Source organism: Notamacropus eugenii, chromosome 6, assembly GCF_028372415.1.
Source record: "Notamacropus eugenii isolate mMacEug1 chromosome 6, mMacEug1.pri_v2, whole genome shotgun sequence".
Taxonomy (NCBI): domain Eukaryota; kingdom Metazoa; phylum Chordata; class Mammalia; order Diprotodontia; family Macropodidae; genus Notamacropus; species Notamacropus eugenii.
The window spans coordinates 172964388-172987892 of NC_092877.1; the positions used below are offsets into that span (position 1 = coordinate 172964388).

Below are 23505 nucleotides of genomic sequence, written 5' to 3' on the forward strand. Positions count from 1 at the left end.
ACTTCATTGATGGCTAGTTCAATTTCTCTTTCAGCTTCCTCTTCTATTTCAACTTCCTCATTCTATTAATCTGGAAAATTCATAGTTTTTTTAAAGTAATCCTCTATTTCATTTAGATGTCGAATTTGTGGGCATACTGTTGGACAAAGTAATTTCTAATTATTATTCTAATTTCTGCCTCTTTGGAGGTGAGTTCACCCTTTTCATTTTTGATATTGGTAATCTGGTGTTCTTTCTTTTTTTTATTCAAATTGACCAAATTTTATCAATTTTACTGTTTTTTTCATAAAACCAACTCTTAGTTTTATTGATTAGTTTAATAGTTTTCTTATTTCAATTGTATTCATCTCTCCTTTCGTTTTCAGTATTTCTAATCTGGTTATTTCCTTTGGTGATTTTCAGTTTGTTCTTTCTCTAGCTTTTTCAGTTGCATGTCCAATTCATTGATCTCCTTTCTCTCTACTTTATTCATGTAGACATTGAAAGATATGAAGCTTCCTCTAAGAATACCTTTTGCAGTATCTCATAAGATTTGGTAGGTTTTCTCATTATTGTTATTCTCTTGAATGAAGTTGTTGATTGTTTCTATGATTTGTTATTGAATCCACTCTTTCTTTAGGATTAGATTATTTAGTTTCCAATTAATTTTTTATCTATCTTTCCCTGGTCTTTTATTACATATAATATTTATTGCATTATGATCTGAGAAGGATGAACTGACTATCTCTGCCTTTCTAGACTGGATTGTGAGGTTTTTATGCTCTGATACATGGTCAATTTTTGTATATTTGCCATGTACCACTGAGAAAAAATTATATTCCTTTCCCCATTCAATTTTCTCCAGAAACCTATCATATCTACCTTATCCAAAGTTGAATTTACCTCCTTAACTTCTTTCTTGTTTATTTTGAGGTTAGAGTTATCAAGTTCAGGGAGGGGGAAGTTGAGGTCCCCCACTAGTATAGTTTTGCTGTCTATTTCTTCCTGTAACTCCCTTAACTTCTCCTCTAGGAATTTGGATGCTATACCAATTGGAGAGCATATCTTCATTACTGATATTGGTTTGTTCTCTATTTGTCTTTTAGTCAGATATAGTTTCCTTCCTTATCTCTTTTGATTAGATCTATTTCTGCTTTTGCTTTGTATGAGATTAGGATTTCTACTCCTGCTTTTGTTACATCAGATGAAGCACAATATATTCTGCTGCAACCTTTTATCTGGATCTTCATCCTTCAGTTATCAGGTCATGGATCAGGGGTCTGGTCTCCAGTAATTTCAGTACATCTTTCCCAAAAGTTGTACACAAATCCCCTATCAGTCCAGCAGCACAAGCTTCTATTACATCTGTGTGATCCTCCTCTCCAGCAATGTGATCGGTGTGGGAAAGAATAAATTCTACTCAGGACTGCACCAGCCTCACATCCAGGTGTACATTCTCCTGTCTTCCTTTAATCCCTGGATGATTCTGGTGTAGGCTTCCAAGCGCCCTTCACTTAGTTCATACAGATAATACACCATGTCGTAGTGTAACTTTTCTACCTGGGCTTAGGAAGCCTGCTGAAGAGTATTCAATACCACCTCAAGGTACTTCTTAAACTCCTCCCCAATCAGAAAGGCAATTTCACCAAATACTGACAGAATCTGTGGATTGACAGATCTGTGGACATTTTCATTTCTCAACTTCACGAACAGTAGCTGTATCACCTCTCACAGAAAGGTAAAATGTTGGACTATAGGGCTTGACACAAGTCTCCCACCAGGCCCACAACAGTCAAACAAACCTGGTACTCAGCATCATTCTTCAAACCAATGCCCAAGAATACTTTAAAGGCATCTGTGTATTTCAGGATTTCACCACCCAACACTTCTACCAATGTGCTCCACCACCACCACCCCAGACCCAGTTGTGCTCTGGAACATCCTCAGCAAGGATGCCATGACCATATCAGAAATCCTCAAAGAGTTCTGTTGCTGCACTTTTCAGATGACATTCTTAAGAGTAGCACAGAGCAAAGACTGAAGGTCGCTGAACTGAATTCTATCTGATGTGCTCTGGATGTGAAACTCCATCTACACCACTTGCTGCAGTCCCTCCTTGATGACCAAAGTCATTTTCTGGACTGCAGAATAACAGTCCTTGGCACTGTTTTTCACTATTTCCATCAGGGATTCATATGCAGCACTCCTCAGGTTGTTCTGGTGTCCATTAGGTCTGTCCATGGTCTCTAGAAGTTTCTGGACTATGAGTTCACATGAAGTAGATAAATAGTAGGTAGTTGGCTCTTCTGATCATCAGCTACATCTGCAGCTTCACAAGCAGCTTCATCCAGACAAGAGAAAACCCAGTGCACGTTGGAAGTCACTCTGGGTTCAGCTCTCAGGCCCACCAAGGGATGCAGTGAAGAAGCAAGGTAGACACCACTGATGGCAGCCTCAGGGAGCAGCTCACAGATTCGGCCCACTGTCCAGGCAGTTGTGTCTTCAACCACCATACTGGGATCTTTCCCTAATTCTATGTGAGTGGGCATTGCCTGAATAACTAGAGGTTTGAACTGATTGGGTTCAGGTCCTTCCAAGATGCAGCCAAAAGCCATGACAGCTGCATCCCAGTCTTAAAATTTCTGAGTATAACTCGTGGGAAAAATCTGTCTTTTGATAGATCCATAGCATTTTCATAGCATCATTGATTTAAAACTTTTAGAAATTATCTAGTCAAAATCACTCATTTTAGGGATGGGAAAAGTGAGACCTGGAGTGTGGTCAGTAGAAGGTAATCTAGCCCTAGCCATCCAATTTTAAAGGAGTAATGAAAGAATTCTTGAGACCAAAGTATAAAAAGTTGATATTGCACTCCCATCATAGTAAAACTGGTCCAGGAGCATTGGTCCCCTTTCAGGACTGGTGGAAAGAGCTATATCAAAAAGTTAAGAAGCTCCATCCTGTGAGATCCCTTCTTTAAAGCCAGGAGGAGGGTGGTGAATAGGTAGCAGCTGAGTTAAATGAAATTCCCCAGTGCCCAGGCACCAAAGGATTACTAAGGGCCAAACAATCAAAGGATTTGCTTCAAACCACAGTTGAAAAAAAGAAGGAAATGCAAAATTCTGAATTTGGCATTTGATAAACATATGTTTCTATCATGTTAAGCAATGATGAATGTGAATGAGTGAATCCTTGTAGTGGATAGAGCTTTATGTCAGAAATCTAAGTGAAATTTATTCTTTTTTTTTCTTTAATTAATTTATTTAACTTTTAACATTCATTTTCACAAAATTTGGGGTTCCAAATTATCTCCCCACTTGTCCCCTCCCCCCACCCCAAAACACCAAGCATTCTAATTGCCCCTATCACCAATCTGCCCTCTTTTCTATCATCCCTCCCTTCCCTTGTCCCCATCTTCTCTTTTGTCCTGTAGGGCCAGATAACTTTCTATACCCCTTTACCTGTATTTCTTATTTCCTAGTAGCAAGAACAGTACTCGACAGTTTTTAATAAAACTTTGAGTTCCAACTTCTCCTCATCCCTCCCTCCCCACCCATTCCCTTTGGAAAGCAAGCAATTCAATATAGGCCATATCTGTGTAGTTTTGCAAATGACTTCCATAATAGTCATGTTGTGTAAGACTGACTATATTTCCCTCCATCCTATCCTGCCCCCTATTGGTTCTATTCTCTTTTTTGATCCTTTCCCTCCCCAAGAATGTTGACTTCAAATTGCTCCCTCCCCCCATTGCCCTCCCTTCCATCCTCTCCCCCACCCTACTTATCCCCTTCTCCCCCACTTTCCTGTATTGTAAGATAGGTTTTCATACCAAAATGAATGTGCATTTTATTCCTTCCTTTAGTGGAATGTGATGAGAGTAAACTTCATGTTTTTCTCTCACCTCCCCCTTTTTTCCCTCCACTGAAAAATCTTTCACTTGCCTCTTTTATGAGAGATAATTTGCCCCATTCCATTTCTCCCTTTCTCCTCCCAATATATTTCTCTCTCAACACTTAATTTCATTTTTTTAAGATATGATCCCCTCCTATTCAATTCACTCTGTGCTCTCTGTCTCTGTGTGTGTGTGTGTGTGTGTGTGTGTGTGTGTGTGTAATCCCACCCATTACCCAGATACTGAAAAGTTTCAAGAGTTACAAATATTGTCTTTCCATGTAGGAATGTAAACAGTTCAACTTTAGTAAATCCCTTATGATTTCTCTTTGCTGTTTGCCTTTTCATACTTCTCTTCATTCTTTTGTTTGAAAGTCAAATTTTCTTTTCAGCTCTGGTCTTTTCTTCATGAATGCTTGAAAGTCCCCAATTTCATTCAAAGACCATTTTTCCCCTGAAGTATTATACTCAGTTTTTCTGGGTAGGTGATTCTTGGTTTTAGTCCTAGTTCCTTTGACTTCTGGAATATCATATTCCATGCCCTTCATTCCCTTAATGTAGAAGCTGCTAGATCTGGTGTTATCCTGATTGTATTTCCACAATACTTGAATTGTTTCTTTCTAGCTGCTTGCAATATTTTCTCCTTGACCTGGGAACTCTGGAATTTGGCCACAATATTCCTAGGAGTTTCTCTTTTTGGATCTCTTTCAGGAGGTGATTGGTGGATTCCTTGAATACTTATTTTGCCCTCTGGTTCTAAAATATCAGGGCAGTTTTCCTTGATAATTTCATGAAAAATGATGTCTAGGCTCTTTTTTTAATCATGGTTTTCAGGTAGTCCCATAATGTTTAAATTGTCTCTCCTGGATCTAGTTTCCAGGTCAGTTGTTTTTCCAATGAGATATTTCACATTATCTTCCATTTTTTCATTCTTTTGGTTTTGTTTTGTGATTTCTTGGTTTCTCATAAAGTCATTAGCCTCCATCTGTTCCATTCTAATTTTTAAAGATCTATTTTCTTCAGTGAGCTTTTGAACCTCCTTTTCCATTTGGCTAATTCTGCTTTTGAAAGCATTCTTCTCCTCATTGGCTTTTTGAACCTCTTTTTCCAATTGAGTTAGCCTATTTTTCAAGGTGTTATTTTCTTCAGCATTTTTGGGGGTCTCCTTTAGCAAGGTGTGGACCTGCTTTTCATGCTTTTCTTGCATCTCTGTCATTTCTCTTCCCAGTTTTTCCTCCACCTCCCTAACTTGATTTTCAAAATCCTTTTTGAGCTCTTCCATGGCCTGAGCCTATGGTATATTTATTTTGGATGTGTGGGATACAGAAGCCTTGACTTCTGTGTCTTTCCCTGATTGTAAGCATTGTTCTTCCTCATCTGAAAGGAAGGGAGGAATTATCTGTTCACCAAGAAAGTAACCTTCTATAGTCTTATTTTTTTTCCCCTTTTTTGGGCATTTTCCCAGCCAGTGACTTGACTTCTGAGTTTTCTTTCCACACCCACCATGCCTCCAGATCCACCCAGCCAGCGCTTGGGGTCTGAGATTCAAATGCTGCTTCCTAGCCTCAGGGCTTTGGGGGGGTGGGGCTGCTATTCAGTGTGAGATTAAGTTCAAGTGCTCAGGTGGGGGCAGGGCCGCCACTCTGGGCTCAGTTCTCTTAGGGGATTTATGCAGAGACCTTTAACAATGTATCCGGGCTCCAGCCTGCTTTGGGAGCCCCTGTCCACTGCTGCCTCCCGAGGGGGCCTGAGTTATGGGGACACCCCACTCCCCTCTCGACCAGCCAAAGAGACCCTCTCACTGACCCTTGTCACCTGTGGGTGGAGGGAACTGCACGGTTGCTGGAGACTCTGTCCCTGAAGCCTGCTTGGATCTGCTCCTCTGGGTGCCATGCAGCCAAGGCAGGGCTGGGCTCTGCTTCACGTCAGGTTTTCAGGTCTCTCTGGAACAGAAATCTAGTCCACTCCGTTGTTCTTTGGCTTCTGCTGCTCCAGAATTTGTTGGGAGTTCTTCTTTACAGATATTTTATGGGCTGTGGGTTCGGAGCTAGCATATGTGTGTCTTTCTACTCCTCCATCTTGGCTTCTTCCCCAGTGAAATTTATTCTTGCTGAAAATACTACTATTCCTTCTTTTTCATGGAACATGAGTGAGACAACAATGTGAAGTAGACCAAACTATTAACATATGTTTTGTTGTAACCCTTACTCTGCGCCCTGAAAAGCACAAACAGAAGAAATCTCTTAGTCAAAGAAGAAAAGTGGTTTGTTTATGAGGTGTCCCCTTCTGATTGGTTGTATTCCTTTCTCCCCCTTGGGGTTAGTGACCCTTATGAGTTGCCCCTTTCCCATGTCCAGAAAGGGCAGAGGCACTACTGAGAACCAGGGATTTTTTTTCAGTAGGAGTAACCTAGAGTCTCTGGAGCAATCACTCCATTCAAAGAAAAGAAACAACCAAGCAAAAGAAACAATCTGTGCTGGTTTTGGTCACCACGCATGTCCCAACCTCTCTGCTGCAGACAGATGGACATGGCTGAGGATGACAAATATGTCCAAATATGAAGAACAGAAATCCTGACTTTTTAAATATGTAGTTAGATTGGAAAATGACCAAAGCAAATACCTGAGAAATCTGAGTCGTTTGGGAAGCAACAGCTTCTTTTTCTTTCTGCTTTCAAAGAATATTATTCAGAATGGAGGCTTGCAAAGCTCTGGCTCTCTGCTCCTGAACAAGTTGTCTTTGAGTGTTATTTAACTCTTCTTCAACCTGGGCACAACAATTTCACAAAATTTTTAATCATCTTTTCCTTTCAAAAGTCAGCAAAAACATTTCACCTTTAACTGGAATATAGAATCTGAAGAGGGCAGAAAATAGATTTTAAAAAATTAAGAAAAGTAGGCTACTGAAAATGAAAAGCAACAAGAAGAATAGCATTTGAAAATTGCAAAGGAATATCAACAACTATTCAGTCCAATCCATATCCATCGCTACATACCTAACTCTTACCAACTTCAACTTGAAATCTTCACAGATGAGGGAAGTCACCATCTCTCAATGCAACTCATTCTATTTATAAGCGTTCTATTTGTTCGCAATTTTTTCCTGACATTAACTCTAAAAATGTACATTTTTGCCACTCCATCCATTGTTCTTAGCTCTGTCCCTTAGACTGAAGCAGAGCGAATTTCACCCTTCTTCCACATGACTGTCCTTCAACAACTTGAAGACATAAGGATAAACATCTCTAGTTCCTTTAACTGATCCTCACATGTCATAGATTCCAAGGGCCTTCCTCATCCTGTTTGCCATCCTGCTTACATGTTACCATAATTCTGTGGGAGCCACAAATGAATTCAATAGTACAAGCAATGTCTATTCAGGTCAGAGTAAAGAGGCATTTTTAGTTCCTCTATTTAGAAAATATGCTTCTCTGAATTTACACCAGCTTTTTGGTAGTCATATAGCAGCACTGACTCAACTTCAGCTTAGAGCTGACTAAGATTCCTTCATCTTTTCAGACAAAATGCTATCTAATCATATTTCCTCCAACTTATACATAAAGTATTTTTGTATCTAATTACATAATTTTACATTCATCCTTACTGAATTTCATCTTAGGTTCATTTCATCTTAGGTGCTCTGACTAATGAATACTTAGCCTTTCCTCCATTTAGAAAGGCTTGAATAATATTAATTGCATAAGAATTGCATAAATAAAAGGTAAAGATGTTAGAGAACAATAAACTATTCTGAATACTGAAGTATGAGTGCTAAAGTGTCATACAAGGAATAGAAAAAGGGATTGAGCTTGCAATTCCATTGACCTAGAGAATTTTCAGGTAAGGAATAACCTTATTCTACCAACGTGCTCTGGAATTTATACTCTTGTACAAGCTAAGGATAGAACAGTGCTGTCAAATAGATCCCCCTAGTCCTGAGTTTTGTGGGCAGCTTTGAGGGAATTTGAAATTTCTGGCCTGGGGTCCATTGAGATGAACTGCTCAGGGTCACTCAGTCAGGAAGTGTCCATGGCAACATTTGAACCCTCCTCCTCATGGATTTGAGGCCAGCTCTATTCAGTACACCATACTGATTCTCTACTGTGAGACATACTTTCAAAAGTACCAGCTTCACTTTATTTCTTCCATGGGTATTTAGACTGTAATTTTACATTCAAATGCTAAAATATGGGAAACTTTTCTTTTCTTGTTACATATTTATGAGTACATATTTACAAATGATTGAACCCAACTTCCTTATACTAGAAATAAAAATCATAGCCATTTTTAGAATTCAAAAACCTGCAGTATTCATCTCCCCACTCCCAGGGAACCCATAAGTATTCTTAACAACAAAAGATGGAAATAGTGACTTTACATTCCAATTTACCTGCTGCAAATGATCTCTTACTGTTCTCAGTTCAACTTCCAGAGATCTGACACTGCATTCATGTTGCTGGTTTAGATCCACTACTTTGCTATATTGTTCTTCTTCTCTTCTGAACTGTTTTCTATTTTCTTCACATAGCATTTCTGTAGCTTTATTTTCTCTAGTTTTATTTCTCTAGCATTTCTCTAGCTTTATTTTCTCTTGCTTTAAGGTAAACAGATTAAAACTGCTGTTTTTAAATGACAGGTCAGTAGAAATAAGGAATAGAATGCCACTTAAATATAGTCATCTGAATGACTAAAGGAAAAGAATATTAATTTAGGGGTAACTGGATCCATGTAGGGAACTCACAGTCAAGGAACTCCCTTTTATTGATGCAAATTGAATGCTCTACAATTTTGAGTTTGGAGAGTTGTCTGTGGTGCTGAGAATTAACGTAACTTGCACAGGCTCACAAAGTCAGGTTGTGTCAGAAATGAGACAGGAATCCATTTCTCTATCCAGGCTACTCTAGGGTAGTAAACTTCTACCAAAATGCATCATACAGCTGGAGGGATGTTTTTGCTTTTTTGATTCAATGAAGAGAAATTCCATAAATTGGTTATAGCTAGAAAATCATACGTCCTGAATTTTGATGCATTTGAATGACTCTGGTAAAAAGTGTAGATGGGAATGTAGATAAAATCCAATCCATTTTCACATTACTATGCAGTATTCAGATTTTATTTTTTACCTCATTTTGAAAAAAATGAATTGCAAGTAAATGCGCTATAGTTTTGTTAATTCTAAAAATTTGACTCATAGATGTCCGTGGAGTAAAAAGGAATAAGTAGGGCTCATTCATAATATTATTTTTGCCTTCCAACTTCAAATTCGCTGCCACATTTTTTCAACGCTAAGAGAAATGCTTCCAAGGCTTTATTTAAAATCTTGCGTTCCATACCTGATGCTACAGAGTTCTCTGTTCCATTCTGCTATTTGATGCTCTAACTGGGATTTCATTTCTCTTGTTTCTGACAATTGTTTCTGCATTCCACTAATCATGTTTTCTAAATTCTTAACTTTTCTGGCGAGTAATGTACAATGTGATTTTTTATGTTCGACTGATTGATCATATTTAAGAACTACACCCTCAATTTTCAAATGTCTAAGAGGATCTGTGCAGAGAAAAAACACAAGTCAATAAAAAATGAGTATTTTAAAATCTGCAGAACACTAGCAGTATATTTAGAATTCAAATACTCTGGGAATTACAAAGTAATATCCATGTATATTCACACCGAATGTGAAAATAACATTTCCCTGTGGGCACTGTGGACAATTAAAAAGAATCTTTAAGTTACACATTACTTTATAAAAAAAAAATTTGAGAGTTCATAATTTTTCGCGATATGGGAGAACTATATGTGAAAAGTAAATATTCGGTTGTGTATTCTGCGTGGACAAATAAGATTAATAAAATTCATCATATACTTAATATCTATGTATTGCAAATATACCAAATTTTTTTATAAGTATAATAAATGTTTTACTTTAAATAGTTGTCTGTAAATACTGCTTCTTCTTTAGAGACTTATAGCATAAATAAGTAGGCAACATGCATACAATAACATCTATCCTCATTTATTCATTGGTAAGTCTTCTGGTAGTTTTAAATAAAATATAGCTGAAACACCAGAGGAAAGTGAAAAAAATCTTCAGAGCATTATGGAAAATAGCTGCTGTCCCTTTATTTTTCAGAGAGATACATCACCAAATTTAGACCTAATCTGGAGTTAGAAATGTGTGTTATATCAAGTTACAGATTCAATAGACTTTATTATTAGGTTTCCCTTGGCAACTTTCAAGTCTTCATATATTTCAATGTTTAATAGAGTTGAAGCAAAAAGAGATAACACAGTTAGTAGAGATAGACACACTTATTGGAGCACGAAGTGAAGCTGTCAGTAAAGGAAATGATAAGTTCAAAGATTCAAAGCAAAGGAAGAAACTGAGGAACAGAGAAGTTAAAGGGCTTGTTAAGATTCATAAAATTAGTAGGTGTATAAGGCAGAATCTGAACCTAGCTACTCATGGCATTGTGTCCAGTACACTGTATGCTATGCTGACAGAAGAATTACAAAAACTAGCAGAACATTTGCAAGATTGTTGATATTTTGGCCCATTTTGAGAAAGATTTTAATATTTTGATTAATTTTTCCATGAAAGAGCTCACTACCTGATACCTTTATATATGTATTCATGTCAGTCTCTTCAAATGGTTCTCCTATTACCAACCAAGCAAATAATATTCATACACCTTATCCTAGCATGCAATATTAAGAACGCATATTATATAATATAGCACATAGAGGCTTACAAAATACATCCCACCACAACAATCCTGTGAAGTATGATATTTAATAGATGAAGAAACTGAAGCTCCAAGTTTGAGGGACTTTTCTATAGACAAAATCTAGACCCTCTCCATTATCTACCTTTCCATTTTTAATTCTTGCTGCTATGTATTGTCCAGTAAAACTGGATTTTTTCACTGTCCTTTTCCTGCCTTTTTACTCACAGTTTCCATGCTCAGATTATTCATTTTATCCCCATATACTCTCATGTTCTATACCTACTGAGATTATATCCATCCTTTAAAACTCAACTCAAATGGTTCCTTCACACATAGGTTATTTATTTTTCATAGTTAATGTTCTTTCCACACTGAACCTCATATAGTAATATGACTGTATTCCTCCAACATTTATATATATTTTAATATTTGAGTTATCTATGCAGCTTATATCCCCTATTAAATTGCAAACTCAATGAGGAAACTTATCTAAACTTTGAATGTTTACCACACAGTAGGTACTTAGTAATTCTTTTTGAATTGAAACAAATAGAAGGTGGCTGAGAAATTTATTAGCCTTCAGTCAACATAATCCCTTTCATCTTGGCCAAGATTTGCCAGAGATTAGGCTCACTTCCACCTTACTATGAGTCAGACATCTTTGATTTCTGTTTAACACTGTTATTCTGTCAGAAAATTTCAAAATGTTCTTACTTTTACAATTAGCACTAAGTTACTCAACCAATAACAAAACATTCTTACAGTTTAAGGGAGGTAAATCATAATCCTTTGAAGCTGTGTCACATGACTGAATGAGGTCATCATAATCATTTGCATCTATCTGTACTTTGTCCTGTAAAATATATGAGTAGGGTAAAATAATAAAAATTTTAAAATAATAACAATGGCTAATATTTGTGTAGCACTTTAAGGTTTTCCTAACACTTTATATATATTATCTCATGGCACCCTCATAACCGTTTTGTGAGACAAGCATTATGCATAATTATTTTACAAATGTTATGTGGCTTGTCTGGCATCATACTAGACATACAAAGCTAGGAGCCCAAGGATGGATTCAAACTTGGGTCTTTTTTATTTGTTCTCAGTGTTCTACAATCACTTCCATACATCTTTGGTTTTTCCCCTCCCTTCCCCCCAACCTCCTGCCTCCCTCCCTGAGATGGCATACAATTTTATATAGGTTCTGCACATACATTCCTACTAAACACATTTTCACCTTAGTCATGTTGCATAGAAGAATTAAAATGAATGGGAGAAATCATAAAACATACCAAAATGTAATACAAAAGAGAATGATTGGCTGCATTCTGCAATCAAATTCCATAGTTCCTTCTCTGGATATGAAAGGAATTTTGCCTTAAGAGACCACTGGGAATTTTTTAAGTCCTTGCATTGCAATGAAGTTCTAAGCCTACCAGAAAAATCCTCACACACTGTGGTGGTTGCTCTGTACAAAGTTCTCCTGGTTCTTCTCCTTTCACTCAGCATTAGGTCATATAAGTCTTTCCAGGCCTCTCTGAAGTCTTCCTGTTCATCATTTCTTTTATCACAATAGTATTCCATTACATTCCTATACCACAATTTGTTCAACTATTCCCCAATTGATGGGTATCCCCTTGATTTCCAGTTTTTGGCCACCACAAAGAGCGCTGCTATAAATATTTTTGTACATGTAGGACCCTTTCCCATTTCTATGATCTCCTGAGGATACAGTTCTAGAAGCGGTATTGCTGGGTCAAAGAGTATGCACATTTTTGTATCCCTTTGGGCAGAGTTCCAAATTGCTCTCCAGAATGGTTGGATCTGTTCACAGCTCCCCCAACAGTGAATTAGTCCTCCAACTCTCCCACATCTTCTCCAACTTATATCATCATCCTGTTTGTCATGTTAGGTGTGATGTGGTATCTCAGAGTTGTTTTGATTTGCATCTCTCTAATCAATAAGGATTTAGAGCATTTTTTCATGTGACTATAAGTAGTTTTAATTCCTTCCTCTGAAATATGCCTATTCAAATCCTTTGGCCATTTATCAATTGGGCAATGACTTGTTTGACTCAGTTCTCTATATATTTTAGAAATGAGACCTTTATCACAGACACTAGTTGCAAAAATTCTTTCCCAGTTGCCTGCTTCCCTCCTAATCTTGGTTGCATTGGATTTGTTTGTGCAAAAATTTTCAATTTAATGTAATCAAAATTATCCATTTGGCACTTCATAATGTTAGGTACTGAAGACACAGTAGTCTATGAATCTAGCAATCTACTGTTTCATAAACCCAAGGAACCCAACTTCTGAGATAAGGACTCACTGTTGGACAAACTCAGGTCTTCTTGACTCTCTATACTATGCCACTTAACTAATTAGAAGCTAAATGATTAACTTATAAAAATTATCATAGTCATAATATTTCTTACGGATTTTAAAAAGTCTTCATTTTATACATGTGGGAAATGAAGGAAAATCCAGCAATATCATTAGGTTTCTAGCATTCATCATGGACACATTTCACTAGGAGACTATTTCTAAAAGTATCCGTTTTCAGATTAAAGATTCCTATGCTTTATTATGCAAAAAGGAGTCCTATCTATTCACTGAAAAATGCATTATGTTTTAAACCAATTAAAATGCATTTAAAAAGCAAACTAAGTTCTGAAAAACTTCCAATAACACTAGAATGAAAGGCACTTTTAGTAAAGTAAAATATCAGAAATTTGAATGTCCTTTTTACATACATGTTCCAGGTCACTTTTATCAAAACTTTCTGAGCGTTCCTCTGATGATCCTTTAAATTCCAAATATCGTGTTAAATTGATATGAATATTTAAGTAACAATTTATATTATTCAGAATTACTTTTCTTATATAAATAAAATCTCACCATTAACAGTAATGGCAGTTATGACAGCTATAATTTATCTATTGTAATCTCTTTTAAAATAAGGAATAGACATAAGAAATTTCTATTAATTATGCATTCATCAAATTATTTCGTAATTGGAATCTAATGACACAATTTACATTTCTAGTGAGACAATCATTTCAGACCACAACCCAGGAAACTCTGAATATAGATTTATGTATGTAATCTAGATGAAATCTTTACATTTCAAAATTAAGGTAAACCAAGAGACAGTGATCATGCATGATTAATCTACTAGTTAGGCCAGCAGTTACTAATTAATTGGGTCACTTGTATTTCTCACTAACCAAAGACAACAAATCCAAGATAAGATTACTATCCTCCATGGAATTTGGGGAAGTATAAGAGAATGAAGAACAGGGACAGATAGGTGGGAAAACAATGAGTATACAGCATCCTGGGAATCAGGACAATGTGAGTCACATTGGAAATTGGGAAGGAACCATTAGCAACAACTACTTGCTTCTCTCTTGTGACTAAGAAATATTCATTGCTTGAGTCTGCCTGCAGGGTCATAGACAGAGGATCTGATTTCTTTAAATAACAAGCCAGACATCCTGGAAGGATAGCTAGACCAGTTACTAGTAGACCAGATTCCTTGGTGTCCACATGCTTCCTTTAAGGCTAGAAGATCACCTTGAAACAAGAATAGAAAAATGATCCACAGGACAACTAGATTTCTAAATTTAACTCATTACAGGACCAATGAATTTCTGAGCTAAGTTCAGAGACAAAGAATAATGACACAGTCAGTGAGTGGACAAAATAAATACATGAAAACAAAATCCATTTGGTTATTTCAAAAGACAGCGAACAAAACCTAAATCTTAATACGTGAAACCACTGTCTAGGATTGTCTCAAAAGAAGGGAAAAACAAGTCTTCTTCCTTGATGCCATATTGCATAGGAAAGTAAAAGTAAATGAGATCTGTGTTATGAAGTAACTCAATAAGCTTTTCTCAGCAAGCCAAAGTCTTGGCTATGCAGATACTCCAGCAGTGAATTTGAAAGTCACTGTACAACTTTCAGGTTCCTCAGAACAAGACAGAGGATGATTACTTGGAAAGAAGATCCCAGACCTGAAAATATATACAGAACTTTTAAAGAATAGGAAACAATAACTGTATATGTCACAGTACAAACAAATCTATTGAAACAAAATCAAAATAAGCATTTCAACCTGAATATGAAACTTCTTAATTTATGCAGCATCTAAAAATACTATTGTAATACTAATTACAAAGCAGCAACTAACTAGGTCATTTAATATTTGACATTTTAAAAAGTAAAGTAGCAAATCACAGTTATCCTGGAGGAGACTAATTTATCACAAAAGTCTAAGCTACTGCCTTTCAGTAGCTGGATTATGTTACACTGATTAAAGGAGAAAATAAAAATACCTGTTCAAAAGACACCTGCTGGATTATAGGCTGCATGAGAGGAGAAACAAGAAATGAATTTTGTCATTGCATGACTTAATCATTTATTTTGCTTACGTCTGCTAATAAAGATTGGAATGCAACAATTTGAGAAAATGATCGACACATGAAAAATTCATAATGTTAACTGTGCAAGATTCTTCATGAGCTTGTTTACCTTCTATTATTACAAGAAGTGTAATAATACCTGCTTCTGAGGGACTTATTTTGCTCCTGCAATCACAACCCTGTATACATTCAGAGCCAGCTCCAGCTGTTTCTTCTTTCAGGATAGGACTCACTCTAAAGTCTGCAGATCTTGACCAGTTTTTGGTCACTGGCAGTAACTGGTAAAAATGATTTAAGTTGAGTCAAATCCTTAGGACGTCTGTAATTGTGCTTTTTCTGACAACTAATGGAAGATGCATCTGAAAAGCAAATAGTGGAGTTCAGTATTACATCAGTTTTAACCACCTGGCATACTTGTTAAATTTATCATGGGATGTCACTCAAATTGCTACCTAGCTTTATGACTTGATTTTGTTAATTTATGTATCATGTATTTTATCCATGTAATGTGTGGAAAAAACAATCCCAATAATGGTTTCTTTCTTTTTTTTTTTTCAGCCTATCCTCTCTTTTGGGGATTACCAGTTCTTACACCCTCATCAAGATTTATCTCCATGTGTAGTGTCAAAGAATTTCTTAAGAAGGTGCTTCAGGAAAAGCTTTTCTTTTGGAATAATCTTTCAAAATTAACATGCGCATTTGACTTTCATTACTTAGGATTAGGAAACAGACCCTGAACCTACGAATTTTAACCCGTGTGTTATTTACAAAGAGCTCTCAGGTGAGGAAACTCCCCTTGAACAATGGAGACTGACACCTTATCTGCAACTTATAGTCTTAGAGAATTTCCTAGAGAACATAGAGGTTAAGCAATTTGCCCAAGTTCACCTAGCCAGGATGTGTCAGAGATGACATTTGAAACCATGTCGTTGTGGATTCCAGGCCAGCACACTATCCACCATGTTAAAATATTTTTGCACAAGACATGCTCACAATTAGGCTCTGTTCACTTCCTTTATTTTTTTTTTTTATGAACTCCTATTTGATCTATGTATAGTCGCAACACTTTTGTTACATTTGAACTACTTTAAATGAGAAGATAGCTTTTTTTGAATAATCTAACTTCTTAAAGATTGATCATTTAAATTTTCATATCCATGATAAATTTACCATGAAAATAACAGTTTAAAGACTTTAAGCATTTCCTTCTAAAATATGACAAGACTACTTATATGCTAGACTCAAAAAGTGCAACTAAAGGACAATGATGTATGAAAGTGATAGAAACACAAGGATACAAAATCAACATTTAATTTCTGTGTCTTTAAAGTTTCTCTCATCCTTCATTTAACCATGGGATCCCTTCAATTTATTATTGCCCACTATTTTTCCCCTATATAAATAACTCTAAATAATAGAGTTATTTATATACACTCAGCACACATTTTTTCTGGCTATGGGGCTTAAGATAAGATATATTACACATTTTCTTCAGTGTTCATTTTCTCTGATAGACAAAGGGAACGAATAACCAAAAGTTTCAGAGCCAGGGGATCAGAGGGAGAAGAATGAAGTTGGAGAGACAGTGTGGATGGAGATCTGACTCCAGAATGAGGAAGGCCTGAGCTTGAGTCCCACCTGTGATTTTGATATTGCCTGTGTGACTATTAACACACCACCTACCATTTCAGTGCCCCAGTCAATTCTCTAAGACCCTTAGTTTCACAGAAGTTACTAACCTGTCCAGGTCAATGGAGTTAATTCATCCCAAGGGAATTACAAGTCAAATCTCTCACACTAAAAACAATTGTGAGATGTGTACTTGTATCATAGGGAGGACATCTGTATAACAAACACATTTAATTGAAATTGAGGTCATTGTGTTTCCTGAAAGTAACCACCTGAATAGAAAAGGGATTAACAAGGAAACTGAACATCTAAATTTAACTCATTACAGGACAGATGAATTTCTGAGCAAAATTCAGAGCCAAAGAATCATGGCTCAGGCAGTAAGAGGACAAAAATATTTTTAAAAAACACAAAATCAATCTGACTATCTGAAAAGACAGAGAGAGCAAAACCTAACTCTTCCTAGGTGAAACCACTGTCAAGGACTATTTCAAAAGAAGTAGGAAAATATCCTTGATAACATATTGCAAAAGGATGTCAAAGTAAATGAGATCTGTATCATTGAGTAGCTGAATAAACTACTCTGACTGTCAAAGTCCTTAGTAGCAAACACTCCTTTATCTCACAAACATTTGCAGCCAGGTGAGTTACTGTGCTGAACAATTGGGAATTATCTGTTTATGAGGCTAAGACTCTAATGAAACTGCTGACTCCCAGATTATCAAAGGTATCTTCACTGCTAAAGCTGATAGCATTTTTCTCCATCTTCTTCTTGCAACAACTTACACAGCAGCATACCCTTGCCAAGGATGTTTACACAGGCATTGGAAGAACTAGCTAAGTACTTGGGAGGCTCCAAAGGAAATTATGTAAAAGAAGAGATAATTCACTGTGGTATGCCTCTGAATCCTGGACACTATACCAGAGCCAGGCCAGGTAACTGAATCGCTTCCAACTGAATTTTCTTAGGAAGATTCTGAAGATCATCTAGCAGAACAGAATAAAGTTTCAGACACTGTGGTTGTAACATAGAACTGAACTGCCAAGCATGCAAATTCTCCAACTACAATGGGCTAGTCATATTGAAGGCAAAATTTACACAAGCCAAAAAGACTAAAGAACTTTAGTATGTATGAAGAACTCCCCAAAACAAGTATTCATGTGGTGGATAGAAAAAGCAATAAAGGGATACTCTCAAGGTTTCTCTTAAGAATTTTGGAATTGACTGTGTAACATGGGAGATACTGGCAGAAGACTGGTCATCATAGCGTGCCCACATCAGAGAAATTGTTGTGCTCTAAGAGCAAAGCAGAATTGAGACAGCTGCAAGGAAACATGAGAGGCCCATACTTGGAGTATTCAAATCAAATGTCCTCACAGAGTATTTGTGCCAGATGTGTAGTAAACCATAAAACGTTACTATTAGTATGATCATTCATAGTCAGACCCATTCAATCTTCACTCTACCATAGTGAAATCAATTTGGTCCTCTTTGAGAACAAAGGACACTTATGCTAGCAGCATTTTCAGATTGAGGAAGAAAACACTACAACTGCTACTAACTGAAACAAGTCTTAATTTCCAGGAGAGAGGGATAGCTTACACTGCTAGAGGTGAGCAATGCTTGTTTGTATGTGTATATTCTGTGTGGATATCATTTAAAGTCGGGCAATAAGGAGATGATTTCCCCCCTGCAGAAATGAATAAAGAAGACTGTACATAACTCAGAAAAGAGACAGAGTGGAAATAGATCTCAATCTGTCTCAGTTTTCACAGCATCTACTCTAGTGTCTAAAACAATGAAATCATGGATCCTTGCGCTCAGTGAACATATAATTCTTTTTGCTTCTACGTCATATTTGATCTATATTTCTCTTTTTGAAAAGTTCTGAAATAAGAATTAACCTTGAATCTGGTTTTGTAAGCCTTGGGAATGATTGCTGTTTCATGCTTGTGGTAGCAGGTGCTCTGTAACATTAGCTCATATTCGTTATAACAAGTAAACATTTAAAAGCAACCAACAAGCTGATGTAATAGGAAATAATTGTCAGGAAGACTAGTAAAATGCAGGAAATGTCCCTGGAGTTTAAACTACACAAAGGTTCTGAATGAAGAGAGAGTTTAACAGATGACCTGAAGAGACACAAAGAGGTAACACAGGGGCAGGCACAGGGGCAGGACTATATGCAGACTAACTGATAGAACCATTTGGTTTGAAGATAAGAGTGAAGATGAGCAGGATGAAATAAGACTGGTTAGAGTCTGACCGTCAAAGTCCTTAGTATACCCATTCATCTTGCAAACATTTAAAGGCAGGTGAATTACTCTGCTGAACAATTGGGAATTTCTTTGTGAACTTTGTATTTTATCCTATGGCCAAGTCGTTTTAACACCCTTAGATTATGTACCTTGATGCCAACATGCAGGAAAGTAAACCAAATGTTACCAATAATGAAGAGAACTCAAAGCATCAACGATTCTTGAGTAAATGTATTTGGGGAGGGGAAACATGTATCTGGATGAAAGAAAGTAAAAAAAACTCCCATTAGGGGGGTCCTCATAGCCTCCTCCCCCAAACTGATGAAAGCAAAGAGCTCTTTGATTGCTTTCTCTTCCTGCTTCCAATGAAGCCATATACTACTATCTACGTTTCTGACTTCCTGATGCCTGCTCTTTGTCACGATTGATTGTCATCAAGCTATGGAATATTTTTTCAAAAATTACAAGTGCCTGAACACTAATAGCTTTTACTAAGCAGATAGGTAATTTTTTTAAGATGAGGTTTGTTACACATTATCTTCAGTTTGGATTTTATCTGATAGAGGGAATCAATAACCAATGGTTTCAGAGTCAGGGGATCACAGAGAGACAAATGAAATTTGAGAGGTAGTGTAGATGGAGATCAGACTTTGAAATGAAGAAGGCCTGAGCTTGAGTCCCAGCTATGGTTTTGATATTGTCTGTGCGATTATTAACAAACCACCTACCTTTTCAGTGCTCCAGTCCATTGTCTGAGATGCTTAGTTTCACAGAAGGTGCTAACTTGTCCTGGTCAAGGAAGTTATTTCATCCCAATGGAATTACAAGTCTAGTCTCTCACACTAAACACAATTCTGTAACATGGACTGGTATAGTATGGAAGACATATGTGTAACAAACTCATTTAACAGAAATTGAGCTCATTGTGGTTCCTGAAACTAACCACCCAAATAGAAAAGGAATTTACAAGGGAACAGAATTTCTAAATTTAACTCATTACAAGACATATGAATTACTGAACTACATTCAGAGACAAAGAATCAAGACTGAGACAGTGAGAGGATTATTTTTCTCTTTAAAAAGACAAAATCATTCCGATTATCTCAAAAGAGAAACAACAAAACCTAACTATTAATATGTGAAACCGCTGGCGAGGATTGTCTCAAAAGAAGTAGGAAAAAAGTCCACTTCCTTGATACCATATTGCAAAGGAAAGTTAAATGAGATGAATCACTAAGCAACTCTTTACGCTACTCTGATTAGGCCAAGAAATATGACAGCAAGATATGCAGATAATACACCTGCAGTTCATGTGAAATTCACTGTAAAAGTGTCAGTTGCCTTAGAGGTAGACAAGAATATGATTGTATGGAGTGAAATTCACAAAAATAAAAAGATTAACAGAGCTTACATTGCTTAGGAAGACATGACTCCACATGCTCCAGGTCAACCAAATCTATTGAAACACAATCAACATAAACATTGAAACCTGAATATGACACAATGTTCATCATTTATGGAGCCTGTAATGACAGAATTACAAGGATCTTCCCTGCTATGATAATTATATTCAATTCTATCTAATTTCATAAAAGCAATTACTGTGATTCTGTACTTAGAGTTCTTTTTCTTGGGTATTAGATATGAGTTTTCATGATTAAGGTTCAAAATATCTCCACCACACTAACCCTAACCCTATCAGCCCTACCTCACTCAAAACCAAGTCAAGTGCAAGTCATGTCATCATTTTCTGATGGCATGGTCTTCTTCTGGAACAAAGGACAAACACAAACACATTATACAATAAATAATATAAAAACTTGGGCTAAAGTGTTTTAGACTGTGCAGTAAGACACAGGGATCACGTAAGGTAAACTTGGAGGCTATTGCTGGCAATACACCTTCATTGTTTGATGCCCTATAAAGCAGGTGGGCAATCGTTAGTGAGTGGTGAATGTATAGGGTTGAATGCACAAACTAGAATGCTGTGTGTGTATGTGGGGGGGGGGGGGAAGAATGTGTGTTTGCCTCACGTGAGTCCCAATGAGACTTCAATCTCATCTCTGATTTTTATAGGGGAGTTCAAAAGTTGTTGCTGTCCTGACTGACACAGCAAGATATAGGGTTTGTTACTCCCCATTTCCCCCAGGCCCTTGGACAAGGGTGATTAGGGAATGTTGCAGGAGGCGGTACTCCCATGGCTAACAACTGCCTTTGAAAAAATCAGACTAGAATAAAGTAAGAGTCTTAAGCCCTCTAACGTCTCTCCCTGTCACAACAAATCAACAATGAAGTTATGCAAGCAGCCATACTGTATGCTAGTATTTATCAGTCTTATAATCAACTAACTAGATCATTTCATGTCTTGGGGAAAAGTAAATAGATTAAATTTAAGCTTTGGAGAAGACACTTCTAAAGAATCCAAAATGAGAGAAAAACTACACATGGAAGGACATTTTGTGTGAATATGAATTCATATAAACTGAATTGTTTAACTTGTTAAATATTTAAAAAGAGAAGTAGCAAATCACAGTTATCCCAGAGAAGTCTAATTTATCACAATGGTCTAAGCCACTGCTTTTCAGTGATTGTGGAATATGTTACAATGATTAAACACCTGCTTGATTCTAGGAAGCATGTAAGGAGAAACAAGAAATGAATTTTGTCATCCCATGACATTATCATTTATTTTCCTTGTTTCTTGTAATAAAGATTGGAATGCAACAATCTGAGAAAACAACTTACACATGGAAAATTCATAATATTAACTGCACAGCCTTCTTCATTAGCATCTTTACCTTCTGTTTTTCGAGGGAGCTGTCATTCACCCTGCTTTTGAGGGACTGGTTTTGCTTCTGGAATCACACCCTGTATGCATTCTCAGGGCCACTTCCAGCCCCAGCTGATTCATCATCTTGCACAGTACTCACTATAGAGCATGTGGATCCTGACAGATTTTTGGTCGCTGGCAGTGACTGGAAAGGATGATTCAAATTAAGAGTGAAATCTTTATGACATCTGTAACTGTCCTTTTTCTGGCAATTAATGGCAGAGGCATCTGGAAAGGAAATAGTGGAGTTAAATGGTACATCAGTTTTATCCACCTGACATGTTATTTAATTTTATCATGGGATGTCACTCAAATTACTACTAAGCATTATGCCTTGATCTTGTTAATTTACACATCATCTATTTTATGTCTTCTGTGACGTGTGAAAAAAGAATCTCAATAATGGTTTCTTTCTTTTTTTCAGCCTAAGTCTCTTTCTTGAATATTCAGCTCTTTCTTCTTCATCAAGATTTATCTCCATGTGTAGTTCCAAAGAATTTCTTATTAAGATGCTTGAGGAAAGGCTTTTCTTTTGGGATAATCTATTAAAAATAACTTGCACGTTTGACTTCTCAAATTCCTTAGGGTTAGGAAATAGATTCTCAACCAATGATGTTCAACCTCTGCTTCATTTACAGAGAACTCTCAAGTGAGGAAACTCCCCTTGAGTAATAGAGGTTGGCACCTTCTCTGCAAATTATAGTCTTACAGAGTGTCCTAGAATACATAGAGGTTAACAATTTGCCCAGGATCACCTAGCCAGGATGTGTCAGAGATGACACTTGAAACCATGTCTCTGTAACTTTGAGGCCAGCTCTCTATCCACCATGTTTAAATATATTGCCACATAAGATATTCACAATTAGCATCCATTCACTTACTTTATTTTTTGTAATGAACTCCCATTCACTCTATGTATACTAGCAACAACTTTGTAACATTTGACCTAATTTAATTACATGAGAAGTTAGCTTTTCATAGAATAATCTAACTTCTTATAGATTAATCTTTTAACTATCAATACCCAAAATCAATTTAGCATGAAAATAACAGTTTATAGAATTTAAGCATTTCCTTTTAAAATATGACAAGACTACTTCTAGAAGACTACTTCAAAAAGTGCAACTAAATGATGATGATGTAGGAAAGTTATAGAAGCAGTAGAATGCAGAATCAACATTTAATTTTTGTGTCTTTAAACTTTCTCTGATCTTTCATTCAATCATGGCATCCCTTCAAGTTATTATTACTCAATATCTTTCCTCTTTTATACTCTCTAAATGCTAGAGTAATTTACATTCACTCCACCCACACTTTTATCTTGCTATGGGGCTAAGACTCTACTGAAACAGTTGACTCCCAGGTTATCAATGGTATCCCCACTGCTAAAGATGATAGCCTTTTTCTCCATCTTCCTCTTGCTACCCCTTACACAGCAGCATAGCCTTGCTCACGAGGTTGACAGAGACATTGATAGAACTAGCTCAGTGTTTAGGAGGCTCCAAAGAAAATTATGGGAGAGAAGAGGTAATGGATTATGGTGTGCCTCTGAAACCTGGACATTATACCATCACCATGCCAGGTAAGTGAATCTCTTCCATCTGAATTCTCTTAGGAAGATTCTGAATATCATATAGTAGGATAGGATAAGGTTCCAGATCCTATGGTTCTTCCCCAGAACTGAACTGCCAAGCATTCAAACTCTCCAACTCCAATGGGGTAGTCATAGTGAATGTAAAATTACACTAGTCAAAAGAACTATTT

General features: G+C 36.7%; 1 pseudogene; it reads right to left on the reverse strand.

The window, feature by feature from the left end:
* Nucleotides 1-1213: 1213 nt before the first annotated feature.
* Nucleotides 1214-23152, reverse strand: LOC140512187 (importin subunit beta-1-like; annotated as a pseudogene).
* Nucleotides 23153-23505: the final 353 nt, after the last annotated feature.